General features: G+C 37.0%; 1 long non-coding RNA gene across 5 annotated transcripts in view; it reads left to right on the top strand.

The window, feature by feature from the left end:
- Positions 1 to 14,921, top strand: part of LOC139315355 (uncharacterized) — a 27,066-nt gene extending 12,145 nt beyond the window's left edge. The window contains exons 4-9 of one of the 5 annotated variants that reach the window (XR_011600266.1): positions 4,161 to 4,220; positions 7,002 to 7,144; positions 9,946 to 10,008; positions 11,707 to 11,756; positions 13,374 to 14,002; positions 14,816 to 14,921. This is a non-coding gene — a long non-coding RNA (uncharacterized lncRNA). Of the gene's footprint in view, positions 1 to 4,160; positions 4,221 to 6,985; positions 7,145 to 9,945; positions 10,009 to 11,706; positions 11,855 to 13,373; positions 14,054 to 14,815 lie in introns of those variants that run through there. The other 4 variants (XR_011600267.1, XR_011600265.1, XR_011600263.1 and 1 more) reach the window with 4 other exon arrangements.

The following is a 14,921-nucleotide window of genomic DNA, read 5'->3' as shown; positions in this document are numbered from 1 at the left end:
TAGTGATCACGTCTACATGGACTTTGCAGTAGCTAGAACTCTTTTAAGTTTCTATCATAGTGCCACTCATTCAGCACCTCACAAGCTTGAACCGTTGCTGAAAATGTGATACTTAACAAAGAACCACCTGTAAAATAAAGTTAGGTTCTTTGTTCAATTCCTTGCTGTGTCAGTCTTTCAAGATAAACCAGACCATGAAACCTATGTCGTTCAATACTACTTTATTGTAAAACTATAGTAAAAGAATCTTGAAAGTATGAATGCAGTTCTCCCCATCCTCCCTTCATTTTGGAGGAAACTGGGGGGGGGGGGGGCGTCTGAGATGTTTACTAAGAACTATGTTCTTGCTCTAAACCAGTGATGGCTAACCTTTTGGCCATCGCGTGCCAGGAAAGGGGGGTCGGAGGAGGTTCGCGCACGTGCATGCCCACACCCATAATTCTATGAGCCCTGCCCTGCACATGCATGCGCAACCCCCTCCCTCCTGCTTCTGGCATGTGATGGCCTGGTAGGCCCGTTTTCTTTCTTACCTGGCTCCAGATCCTCTGTATGCATCTGGGAAGGGCGAAAAGCCTTTCCCACTCCCTCTGAAGCCCTCAGGAGGCCTGAAAGGGCCCATTTCCCAACTCCTGGTGGGACAGGAAGTGATGTTTTTTGCTATCCCCAGCCTCCAGAGTCTCTCTAGGAGTCTCTGGAGGCTGGGGACAGCCAAAACGTCACTTCCTGTCCCACTGGGAGTTGGGAAATGGGCCTTTCAGGCCTCCAAGGGAGTGGGAAAGGCTGTTTTCGCCCTCCCTAGACTCATAGAGAGGATCTGGAGCCAGGTAAGAAAGAAAAACGGGCTTCCCCCCCCCCCTCCGGAGGCAGGAAACAGCCTGTTTCCCTACTCCTGGTGGGCCCAGAAGGCCCAAAAATCAGCTGGCCAGTGCATGCATGCGCCCCAGAGCTGAGCTGGCGTGTCCACTGATATGGCTACGCATGTCACCTGTGGCACGCATGCCATAGGTTTGCCATCACGGCTCTAGACTCAGGCCTCTTTTACTTGACAGTTGTCTTGATAGCAATAGCTCTTCTTCCTGTCCTTCAAGACAATTTCTTCTGTTCGCTGCATCATTCATTTTCTTTGCTTAGTGGGCTACAATGTGTACTGTGGCTTAATTTCATAGAGGTTCAAATGAATGTATCATATACTTAGTTCGATACAGCTTCCATTCCAATATATATATTAGAAACATAACATTGATTTTCAACTCAAGTGAGTTACAGATTACCTTTTATATTGTTAAAATCCTATATTAATTTCAAAGCAAATTACAAATTGTTTCCCTGATACACTAGAAAATACCTAGTACAGTCAACATTGGTTATACTTAAAATAAATGTTACATTTTCTTATCCCAATCTTAATTTGAAGCAAATTTGGGCAGCCTCCTCTTCTGATCTGGCAGGAAAAAAAAATAATTTCAGGCAAAGGTAATCAGAAGTTTGATAGAATGTGCTTGGATCTAAGTTATTTATGCAATATATGGGTATTTGAAATTTTTATTTTATTTATTTATTAAATTTATATGCTATCCAAAGCGATTTGGAACAGCTAGCAATATTATTTTATTAGTAATTATTCAATCAGATGTCTGTTCTTATTTTGCAAAGAACTGCAAATAATTCTTTACTGTGAATAATTATTGAGTCAAAGATTACATTCAGTAATCTAAAATTGTTTGGGTTTGCTGCACTCTTGATTCTGCATAGATTGCCTTTGGTGGACACTTACTTGTTTTCCGGGACCATAATAAGATACATATTTGGGGTTGTCTTTTCTTCCCATTATATAAATTAACCAATACATATTTACATACTCAAGAGCTTATAGTTCTTGGTGACGCTAGTCTAGAATTGTTTAATTGGGTTCCCACTCCATTACTTCTCCTGAATCTCAGATAGGCTGCTTCAGGGAAGTGCAAAACCAATATAGAAACTAAAACGGAGTCAAATAGTTCATATATGAACAGTGGTTCCATTGTTTAGGGATTCAGTTTTAGCTTGTTTGATCCATCCAACCTCTCAAAAACAGGAAAGGCTCCTCTGCATCTCCAGTAAGGCTTACAAGGAAATTTACTGGGTTATTATCAGCATATTGATATAATACCTTAAATTAATGGATAACCTCTCTCAATGGTTTTACCTTCAGTTTAAATAAAATGAGATTGCTGAGTCCTGTGGTATCCCAGCAGTCATGGGTTCATCAGTTCACAACTTCATAACTTCCATCCTGAACTTCAGAAAGGAAAGGAGCCATCATGTTTGCCACCCCCAACCCTTACAGTAGTCCATTGTAGATGTCTGAATGCTACTGAGTTGTCTAAGATCAGGAAGGGTGAACTCCCTCCATCCAGTTCCTCCTAGCTCCTAGGAGCTTCTAGCTCCTCCTAGGTTTCTCCCCTAGGTTTCCAGCCAATGGCCTGACAGAATTCTAGATTTAAAAGATCTAGGGTTGTCTGCAGTTGACATCCTTCCAGTTTCCCCAAAATATCCCCAGAAAGGGGAGATTAGAGTCTGGGCAGAAATTGCCTAATAAGGTTTATTTAGAAATGGTTCTTCAGAAATAAGCACATCTTCAAGGCAGCTGCTACCACCACCTCTCCCAAAAAGATATTAATCATCTCTCAAGTCTATCTAAACACATGCCAGAGATCACCCACACTGCCTAAAGGAGCTAGGTAAGGCATGGATCCAACCAATGAGTGGGAGAGTTGGGTTTTGTTTTGTAACATCTTGCTTTTTATTAAGGGTGGTCTAGAGCAGGGATCCCCAACCCCCACGCTGTGGCCCAGTACTGGGCCATGGCCTATTTAGAATCGGGCTGCGAGTGGCGAGCCGACAAGCATGTATGCAGCTCAACACTGGCCTGCTGCTTGTGTGGCCTGGTTCCTCTCCCCCCCCTCTCCCCCACCTTCTGGGCTCTCAACCCACAAAGATTGGGGACCGCTGATCTAGAATGTGTTATTGTCATGATAGCTATTAGTTGCTTTGCTGATTAATAATGTGTTTTCAGTTGATGATGACAACCCCCGCATGCATCCTCCCCCAGGCATGCGCGGCAGAGACCCAAAGACCAGCTGACCGGCAGGAGGCATGTGCACATGCACAGCGGACCTGAACTGGGGCATTGGCTCGCGTGCCATCAAAGAGGGCTCTGCGTGCCACCTTGCCGTAGGTTTGCCATCACAGATCTATTGTAACAGTAGTTTGGTTCCCTTTGACTTGAAAGTGCTGTTGGTTAATAATAGGTAAATAACCATTCAGAACTTCATCACAGATAAACAGATCATATGTTTACTACATATTAAGTACGTTCCATTTGATAAAGTAGATGAGATGACTACCAAATTTCAAAACATCAAATGGGGAGATGGGTCTGATAGTCATGAAGTTCTGAATAGATGTAAATTGTTAATACTGGATTTATAGAAAAGGGTTAATTTTTTGTCAGTATAATTAAACTAATCAAGTTAATATCTAGGTTGAGTCCAGCCAAAGGGTCCCTGCTGTAGTTGCAATTCCCCTATGGCTGTTAAATACCTGTCTTTCTCAGTTTGTGAAGATGGATGTAATGATTTGTGATGATGGAGAGAGTTTAAAATTGCTATCTGATATTGTTTAAATTTATTGGAGGTGGAAAGCTAATTTCCCCAGGTATTTATCCTATCAGAATTATCTCTTTTGAAAAATCTTACCAACACTATGTTTATTTGCAGTCTGGGGATCAAGCCAAGAGGTAGTCAAAAAGCAATTGAGTAATCTAAACCAATAAATAATCCAGATTAAATTCTGAGGGATGCCACGAGAAACAAGGTCAAGTTGAAAGCCCAAGGACTTAGTGAGTCAAGGCACGGGATGCAAGATGCTTGATCATAAAGTACAAAATGTACAGATTTTGTTTCTATAACACCTTTGCTCTTGAACAGAGGCTTTTATGTAGGAAGAGGATAATCTAAAGTCACTAATTTATTAACTGCTAATGGAGTTTAAGTCTCCAAGGGAACAGTCACTAACTCTCAAGGCAGTTGTAATTTCCAAGAAACTTCTGCTTGGACTTTGGTATTCTTGCTATATTCTCTGTCTCCAATCTTTAACAACAATTTGCCTCGATTTTTCAGGTAAAAACGAACTCATTGATTCAATAGCTTCTCTACTAAGGACTCAATTCAAAGGTTCAGGTATGCATAGTTACATTTCTATTGGAATATCTGTTACATGAGATTATTCCTGAATTTTTATTTTATTTTACTTGTGTTGCTATTATTTGCTTTTGTAATGCTATATAAACTATAAGTCAGGGTAGATTTCTGATAACTTCATAGATACAACTGTGTAGTTTTCTTTGAAGTGTTTGCCATTGTCTTCTGGGATATGTTTCAAATTATGCTGGTCTGTGCTACTCTTGTGACTTGATTTGATTTGAGGGATCCTCGGTGCTCTCTGAACTTGCTTGTTTTCTTGTAGACGTTTCATTATAAAACTAGGTAACACTATCAGTACAACAATGAAGTAAGCAATACCCCAATCAAGAAATTGCCAAAGAAGCCAACAGTAAACAGCCCAACCAAAGAATTTCTAAGATCACCAACACTGACAGTGTAAGCCATTAAAATATAAACTGACAGCAAACCGCATGCCTTACTAGCACTGATGATGTTACTTAGTTTGAATGACACATCTGCAAGAAAACAAGCAAGCTCAGAGAGTACCAAGAACCTCTCATTTCAACCCTGAGCTACGAATATCCTCCTTTATTGATTTGACTTGTGTTTCAAATTCCCAGGTTAGTTTACGATCTTGGTATTCCCGGATGTCTTCCATCCCAATACGAACCAATCTACTAAGTATTACTCCTATCCCAGTATTAAGCTTTCCAGAGTTACCCTGTGGTAAGATGGACAACCAATTGGAGATAGATGGATCTGTGGGTTGGTGGATAGATAGATGATTGATTGATTGATTGATTGATTGATTGATTGAGATAGACAGACAGACAGACAGATACAGACAAATCCGAGCTAAATTGTTCAGATCTTCTCAGCACAGATATTTCTGCTGCCCACAGAGCTCTAATGCCATTATATCCTAATTTAGCATTCTGTTTAAATGAAACCATTGATACATATATCATTGCCTAACTCGTATACAGTAGTACCAGGGGTGAAATGTTCCCGGGTTGGACCAGTTCACCCGATCTTGTAGCAATGGCGGTGGGTGGTTCGGAGAACCAGTAGCAAAAATCCTTTCCCCCCACCCCATGCCCAGCTGAGCCATGCGATCATCAGAGGCTTTTTTTTTTATTTTTAAAAGCATTTTTTCTACATCTTCGGCAGAAAAAATGCTTTTAAAAGTAAAAAAAAAGCCTGATGATTGCGTGGCTCAGCTAGGATCATTGGAGGCTTTTAAAAGCATTTTTTTTTGCAACCTCTTCAGCCGAAGAGGTTGTAGAAAAAATAGTTTTAAAAGTAAAAAAAAAAAAAAAAAAGTTGGCCACGCCCACTCAATCACATTACCCCCCACCAAGCCACGCCCACAGAACCGGTAGTAACAAATTTTACATTTCACCACTGAGTAGAACCTCTGCTCACAAACACTTCTGACCATGACCAAATTGGGTTCCGACCAAAAAATTCACTTTTTTTTTTCATGGCCGATTTCCCCTTCTGCAGCCTTTTTTTTTGTAAGTGCCAAATTTTCAAAATTAGTTTCGAGTCATGACCAAATCGGTTTGTGACCAAAGTTATGGAACGAATTATGGTCGTGACCAGAGGTTCTACTGTAACTTTTTTGCTATGCACATTCAAGCTCATTGAATCATCTATGGAAAAAGCTTTTGGAAGACCCACAAAAGGTTCTTAAGAATATTTGTATATTATACTAATCATACCTAGTTTTCCAGGGAATCATCATAGAGAAACAGTTCTTCATGATGAGTATATCAAAGAGAAATTATTAACTTTGTAGTAAAGTTGCCAGTTTTTTTGTTGTTGTTGTTGTTGTTTTTTTGGAAGTTAATATCATCTATATCTACCGTATTTTTCGGACTATAAGACGCACTGGAGTATAAGACACACCTTAGTTTTTGAGGAGGAAAATAAGAAAAAATCTGATTGGCGGGTGGATCGGCCTGCCGGAATACCCCTAATCAGCTGTTCCCAGAGGTGAACTTTAGCAACAGGTTCATTGGTTGTGAGCTCTGCGCCTTGCTTTTTCAGCCTCTGAAACCTCCGCTTCTGAGGTTTCAAAAAAAAAAAGTTCTGATTATCAGCTGAGCGACACACGATCGTTGGAACTTTTTTTTTTTACTTTTTAAAGCATTTTTTTACTACCAGTTCGAGTGAACTGGCCCGAACCGGTAGCATTTCATCCCTGGTTCAGTGCCATTTGCTGTTCATGCTTCCATGGAATACAATTGATTTGGTTGTTTTTCTGTCTTTTGGACAATAAAACAGGAAAATAGTCAGGACAACTGTTGTAACAGGAAAAATGAAATAGTAAAGGAAAAGTTTAAAAGAGGAATTAAGATGGAAAAATGATGGAATTGTTGAGGTAAATATCATATGAGTAAAGAAAATACCATTCTACACTAAGAGAAGGTTTTGAAGGAATGAAATGTATTTTAATTTGTAAAGTTGAAAACATGGAAAACATAAAATCTTCTGACTTTTTTTAGCAGACTTTTTCCCAACCCAGCTTACTTACTTCAAGGATATTCTATAATATAATAAATTCAGTTACCAGTATATCATTCCACACTTGCATCCTTTTCTGCTTTCTTCTCCAATTTATCTGTAATCACTATTAAACCTTTAGTGCATGCTAAACCTTTCTTTAGGCTTATATTTTAGAATGGGACTTTCTCACTAAGCTATTTGTTATAAGTTTTTTCTGCTTCTCTAAGTATACTAATTCTTGTAACACATTTCTTATTAATCTAATTTAGATTAATTCGTTTACAGAGATGGCTATCACAACCTAGAGCTCCATCTTTTGTATTACTATGGTCTGCATCCTCATACGTGAAAGTCCCAGGAGAAGAACATGCATCTGAATGTATTCTCTTCTAATTGGAGCCAGGGACTACAATGGCTTTCTACTACAGGTAGTCCTCGACTTACAACTGTTCTCTCACTAACCACTTGAAGTTATGATAGACCACACTGTGGGTACTTATAACACTTGAAGTTCCAGGGCCCTTCCATTATGTGACCACAGAAAGGCCTGCACTTTTTTTTTTTTTTTTTAATTTGATTTATATGCCGCCCTTCTCCGAAGACTCAGGGCGGCTTACAATGTGCTCAGCAATAGCCTTCATCCTTTTGTATATTTATACAAAGTCAGCTTATTGCCCCCACAACTGGGTCCTCATTTCACCTACCTTAGAAAGGATGGAAGGCTGAGTCAACCTTGAGCCTTGGCGAGATTCGAACCCTGCAGTAATTGCAGGCAGCTGGTCTTAATAAGCTTAATAACAGGGTGCTTTAAACCCCTGTACCACCAAGGCACTTGCAGGCGTTTGCAGCATCCCATGTTTCCATGACCATGTTTTATAACAGTTTTGCACAAAAACAGCTTTTACTTCTAATTTTTGATAAAATTCTCCTTAGCAAGCCATTATTTTGCTTAACAGCCATTACAAAAAAGGTCATAAAATTGGGTCGGTCACATTGGTGACCTGATTTATATCCATCACAACTTGTGACTGTAATGGGCAGACTCTATTACACTCATAAGTCATAAGTTAAGGGTTGAGACAAGAGAGTGTTATTATCAACAGAAAGAATTTTCTCTTCCTTTCTCTTTTTACTATGAAAAATCTGCCAGTCTGTAGTTTTCATATATTTATATTATTTGGGGAAATGCCAGTACTCACTACTCAAGGGATACAGACTGTAATAGGTCCATATTTTTTCAAATGAGACATTTTGCTTCTTAGATGGCAAAAATTCAGCACTGCCTTACACATGTGAATGTATGTAAATCATTATCCATAATCATCTAGATGATTATTCAGAAAATAATTGTCAGTGTTCCAGCGCTGACATATGAAAGGAGAGGAGAAGCTTGAACTTTTGCCTACTTAATTCCTTTGAAGATTCTGTTTCCTCGGGGATGGGAGAAGGGGGGACATTCCTGTGATCTGACGGAGATGGGATAAGGGGAGTGGATTGGAAGATAGCCAATAAGATGCAGAGAATTGGGGATCGGAAAGGGAGGGCTTGGGGGGCAAAGGTCAGTGCTGACCGTGAAAGAGTCAGGGACAGATCACTATGCTCAATAAAGAGAAAATTTCCTCAAAGATCGGCAGTTTGGAAATTCATTTATTTAGAGATAGCATCAAAACCTGACAATAATACATATTTATAATTCTATGATATATTCTAATTGTATTGGCATATATAATGGCAGATATGTCAGAAAGGTCTAAAGTGCTATAAGGCCAGTGTTTTAATTTTGCAGAAAGTAGAAAAGCAGTAGTCCCAAAGATGCTTTTTCAAGAGGCAACCTGACTTTCTTGTTTTTCTTTGAAAATGTTTCGCTTCTGATCCAAGAAGCTTCTTCAACTGTTCAGAAGCTTCTAGGATGAAGAGCAAAATGTCCCCAAAGAAAAACTTGAAAGTCCAGTTGCCTCTTGAAAAAGCTCCTTTGGGACAACCATGACCTGGATGACTGAGAATCTTTTTTTTTTAAGTTTTTTTATTTTTTAGACAAACAAACATTTAATACATCAGTTTTCTCTTCCCTGTGCCATCTCGGTGTTATCTTCCAAAGTTCTTTCTTTTTCTGTATAGTTGTCATTACTTCTATCTTGATCCTTATCTAGTCCACAATATCAATTCATGACTAACATAATATTCAACTCATCACATATTTTTACATACTTATATAATTAATCATTTATATCTCTTCTCCAACCAATAATAAAAAATCATTCCATATTTTAAAATATTCTGAGTCTTTTCTATCTTTAATCATCAGAGTTAATTTATTCATTTCATCTTTATATCTAACAATATTGCCAAAATTAAAAACATGTGGGTGTATTAAAGCTTCCATAGTCGATAACCATATTGGTATTTTCACATAGTATTTGTCTCTTACTTTCTCCCAGACCAATAACAATGCTTTTCTTACATAGTGTCTATGAAAATATGTGTGTATCTTATTTCTACCATACCACAAAAAAGCATGCCATCCTAGTTGTAAATCATATCCTTCCAATGTTAACAACTTTATATTTCTTAACTCCACCCATTCCTTCAACGATGTCAGAGTTACTGCCTGGTAATATAATTCCCAATTTGGTAACCCAAATCCACCTCTCAATCTTGTATCTTGCATCATTCTTATGCTTATTCTTGCCTTTTTCCCTTGCCATATATATTTCCTTATTATCTTATTGAGATATTGAAAATAGGTCTTTTTGATTGTTATCAGCACAGTCTGAAATAGAAACAATTATCTTGGTAATATATTCATCTTTATTAGTGCAATCCGTCCCATGAATGATAGTTGAAGATTCTTCCATTTTTCCAAATCTCTTTCAGTTTGCTGTTTTAATTTATAATAATTATCTTCTTTTATTGTTACACATCTTGAAGTTAAATATACTCCAAGGTACTTAACTTTTTTCACTATTTGTATATTCAAATTTTCTTCTATCTCTCTTTTTTGTTTTTCTATCATATTTTTAGCCAAAAAGATTACTGAGAATCTTCATAGACATGTAGAAAAGCAGAATTTACTCTGATGTCTTGGGTACAATCTCCATTGTGTGAAGAGACAGATACTGAGATTTTGCACTGTGTTCTTCTAAAGAACTTAATATGGTTTTAGAGTTGTAAAGGCAAGAAACAGGTTGAAAAGTTGCACGTAGCATAAATTTGTTTTTTAATCATATAGGATGATAACAGCTTGACCTGACCTTGCCAGGATACTTGGTATGATAGGGAAAGTGCAAAGCTGGTAAGTAGCAATACCATCTTAATGTAGTTCTTTATTCATTCAGTGTGTCATCCATTGTAGAACAGAATGATTTCAAGTGATTTACTGTATATAACCCACATAAAACAAGAATAACATTCAGTAAACTTCAAATATGTGTAAACTTTAAAAGCAGAAAAACTCATTTAAATTAAAAGGGACTAAAACAATATGTAGCACTAATCATTAAATATACAAATACATTTCTGAAAGAAGTTCAAATCATGGACTGAACAGCAAGATCATATAATTGTTTTAATGGCCTACAAGAAAAGTTACTAAAATCTGTTGCCAAAAAAGGTATAAAAGACTGATATCTTTGGAAGTATAATGTGTAGTGGCTGTCATTAATAAAGATCACTCATGGATAGGTGTTTCTTTCATCATCATACCTGAGAGCATCCAGAGCAGAACCTTGAATGGCTATTTTAGGACATTAGTGGGAGTATATATTTTATTTTGAAAATAATTGATATTACTAAATTACTTATGTATTACAGGTAATTCCATATGATAAATCCATTTTAGTCCAATCCAGCAGTGAATCTAGATTCTTACTGTAAGCCCTAGACCCTCAGGATGCCATTTGATTTGTTGAGAATAAGTATTTGTCTGATATGATTATTTTCATGTTGAATAAGTCTTGTTAAGTTTGAGAGCCATAGGCAACCAAAACAATGAAACGTCTCTTTCTATCCCTGGAAGAATAAAGTTTGGCAGGCTAGCCAGCAGAAGACTAAATAAATCCTGTTGAAGCGGATTCCTTTGCATAATACCTCTTATTATTATCTGCAATGAATTAATAACTCTCACTACTTAATGGCTGGTGTAACTTTTTCAGAAATTATTGGGAAACTTTCAGAACAGAATATTCTGTTAAAATAAATAAATAAACTTTAAGTTTAGACTTCTGTCCACAATGTATGTGCATCACATACTTTAAAATGTTTGATGATGTTAGTATAACGTATACATTTTGCAAACAGCATTTGGATGTTTTCTCAGAATAGTCTATGTAACAAAGGTGGGATTTTCTTCCCTTTGGATTACCGTATTTTTGTCAGTGGCACTGTGTCAGGAGCCTTGTGCTAGTGAAAAGAAAAAGAGTTTTTGACCCAGAAATGATAAACAAGAGGCTTTCCTCTCTCTTTTTATCTCTCTTTCTTCAACAATTTGCTTCACCAATATTTTTCCAGACAATTGTCAATAAATTATCAGATTATTCTTCCTGAGGAAAGAGGTTTTGAAATCCATCCTAGGATCATCAATTATCCATTCAAATTCTAATGGCAGAATTAAAAAGTAAAAATCCCTTTTATGTACCTTTATTAAAATTTTAAAGCAAAAGATAAAAACTAATAAAAATTAATATTTAGAATGGAAAAAAGAAGAAAAAGGAAAGAATTAAGAAAAGAACAAAGACAAAAATGCAGAATTCAAAGACAAGAAAAAGTATTATAAAGAAGTTACTTTCAATTTTCTTTTACATCAGTTATAAGTATAAATGTAAATTGACCTCTTGAGTTATGGTTAAATTACTGTTCATATACTTTCTATTATCTTTGTTTTAAAAAAAACATTAAAACCATACACCATAAATTTATTTTTTGTTTTCTGCAAAAAATCAGTAAAGAGTTTCTAATCAACATTAAACTTAGACAGTGTTCTTTCTCTACTTAGAGCTGGCCAACTCAGCAAGTTCAATCAACTTCACCATTCATTGCTCTCTTGTAAGTAAAACCAAATCTTTCTACCTTTGTACAAAATAATCGTCTCACTGCAGTTACAAAAAGAAAGTTTCATGGATTTTTTCCAATTGCTTATCCATCGGTCCCAAAAGAAAATTCTCTAGTTTTAACTTTATATTAAAGTTAAAATTATAAAAATATAAAAATATAAAATAATAAAAAATTATTCATCTTTAAAATATTCTGTATTACTGTGTTTTCCTGACAATACCTTAACACCTATCCCGAAAATAAGGATGTTTTCTGCGTGTGCACCCAGTACACCCAATATAAAACCCTTTTTTTCTTTTAAATGCCTCTGATGATCCAAGCTGAGTTGCCTGATCGTCAGAGGCATTTAAAAGAAAAAAAAGCCTCTGCCAATCAGGCAACTCAGCTGGGATCATCAGAGCCCTTTGAAAACATTTTTTTACAATCGCCGAAGAGGTTGTAGAAAAAAATGGTTTTAAAAGTTTTTTTAAAATTGGCCACGCCCACCCAGTCACATTAACCCCCCCCCACCAAGCCACACCCACAGAACCGGTAGTAACAAATTTTAGATTTCACCACTGCTACACTCTATGAAAAAATATTGTGCTAGAAAATAAATTTTCATATATCATATACCATATCAAACACCTGAAAGATCAACTCTCATTACATTTTACTCAGATTGCATGTTGCATTTAGTAGACCTGTCAACTTCATGGCTGACCCCAGAGACGAGAGAAATTGTCATATTAGATACAAATGTTTGACTTGATGTGATTGTGTCCCTCTGTGTAGCTTCTTTGTTTTATTTAGTTGGCATTTGGAAAGGACTGAGTACAATTCATTCACAAATGTGTTTACAAGCTATGAAGGATCTATATTACTGAGTCTGAGAAACAAATGACAGTATAGATAATACCGAGTTAGACAAATACAGATGAGACTATACAGATATTACTCTATTTAAGAAATTTCAAATTGCGAACTTTTGCCTATATGAAGAAACCTGTCCATGAGTCTATTCTAGAAGATCCTTGGAACTAGGAGAAGGCAGGAAAGTTTCTGGTGCGCGCCATATATTCTACAGACATCTTTCCCCACTTTCTCCAAGAAATGTGGCTATTTGCCTCAGCAGATATTCAGTTTAGATGAAATGGAGCTTTATTGTAATAAAATAGCAGACAAATCTACATTTGGAAGGAGGAGATGATGATGATTCCAGCCTACAAAGCTAACTATGGTGCTAGATGGCAGTGCTTCTGGTGATCTGAGCCTAAACCACTGCTAGACTACCATTCCATGAATCTGCAACCTCTTTAAGAACATCTCAAAGAGTTCACTTCCTGTTCTGTGAAAAGCTAACAAGAAACTTTGGTTCACCCTTCTCATCTTTGAAGACTGGTTCTTTCATCATTTCATCCCAGAATTGGAGAACTGTTGCCATGACAAAAACATTGAGTTCAAGATTCTGCTTATTTCAGAAAATACCCCCAGGTCTAACAGTTTACTTGGATAATTTCCACCCAAATGTGAAGTTCGTGTATCTGCCTCCAAATGCCATCTTCCTCCAGCCTATGCCCCCAGGGGGTGATAGCAACCTTCAAAAAATATTCTTCATTGCACATTTAGGTAAGCAGTTCAGGGCGTGGAGTCTCAGATCACCTTGTACCAGTTTTGAAAATTCCACAATATCTATAAGGCTATCAAGACTATCAAAGCAGCCTGGAGCAAGATTATCTCTACAAACTTGAATAGGGTGGAAACACCTTTGCCATTAACTTGTTCATGATTTTCAAGAGCAGAAAGGGAGTTGCAGAGTGTGGTCCGGAAGTTGATTGCCCTGAGCAAAGAGCTTCAGCATGACCTTGAGGAAAAGGACTTTGATGAACTATTAGTTGTACACACAGAGGACTTCTCCAAGAAAGACCTCATGGAATTGAAAAGCCAGCAAAAACAAGAGGAAGAGATTGAAGCACTGAAGTGGTTTCAGACCAAGCTGATGGCTGAAGTATTGTGCTTGATTGAGAAAGCACTGCCATTTTTCAAAATGACCCTAATATCAACGCTTCACTAAGGTGACTGCAGTTGTCCCTCATGCAATCCACTGATACAGTGTCATCTATGAGAAAAAGAGAAAAGCCAGTACTCAAAGTTCACTGGACCACTTCTTTGGGAAGGTGGAGAAACATGACATATCAACTTCTGAGGACGAGCCAACACCATTAACATCATGACTGCGATGCTGTCATTTATGTAAGGTAAGAATTGTTATTGTGCATGTTTTTTATACTAGTTTGGACTTGCAAACAAAACGGGTTTGTGAACATTCTCTTGGACAGTAATCCGTAAGTAGGGTATCAACTGTCACTGTACTGTATTTCTCATTATGCATTATATTTGGTCATCTATTGTACAATAAAGCAAGAAAAACTAGAGGAAACCAAACTATATTGATATCTATTGCATTGTCTTATCATGCGTAAAAGTATTTAGAAATTGAGTGGTTAATTGAAATGGTATAAGGTTTGTCTTTTTATAAATGTACTTGAAAGTAGTATTTTTAAAAAATATCTGTATATGCTTTTTATATGCTGTATATGCCATTATATGGAAGTTTATCTGCTAAGCCTGGAATTATAATTGGAATCTAAGTCTGGGATAAGATATAGATTATATCAATGAATAAATTATGATGGTGTTAGACAAAATAATGTCTGAGAACCTACATTTACCCACAAATGTCTCTTCTGAGGTTTCCCAGGATCTCTGCTGCTGGTTTACCATATTTATTAAGTATCATATTTTTAGTTTTTTTAAAAAAAAATCTTGCCTTTTTTCATATACAACTCAAGGCATTGAACATACCAATACTCCTTCCTCCTATTATTTTTCCCAAAACAACATCATGAGATGGGTTGGAGCTGAGACTGAGTGACTGGCCCAAAATCACTCAGCCGGTTTTGTGTGCTTAAGGTAGGTTTAGAACTCAGTCTCCTGATTTCTAGGTCAACACTAACTGCTATACCAAACTGGCTTTCATTTGATTGGTTGTTTTTATCTCATTTTTGAAGGAATAATAAACTGAAAGATGTGGTATTGAGAAGCAATTGGCAAGCATACTTTGACTTTACTTCTAACTTTCATTGAGGAACTCAACCAGCACCCATTTTCACCCAC

This window comes from Pituophis catenifer, unplaced genomic scaffold (assembly GCF_029215685.1).
Source record: "Pituophis catenifer annectens isolate HBS135680 unplaced genomic scaffold, rPitCat1.0.hap2 SCAF_3, whole genome shotgun sequence".
In the NCBI taxonomy this organism is placed as follows: Eukaryota; Metazoa; Chordata; class Lepidosauria; order Squamata; family Colubridae; genus Pituophis; species Pituophis catenifer.
The sequence above is the reverse complement of the archived record's forward strand: the minus strand, read 5'-3'. Positions and strand labels throughout refer to the sequence as shown.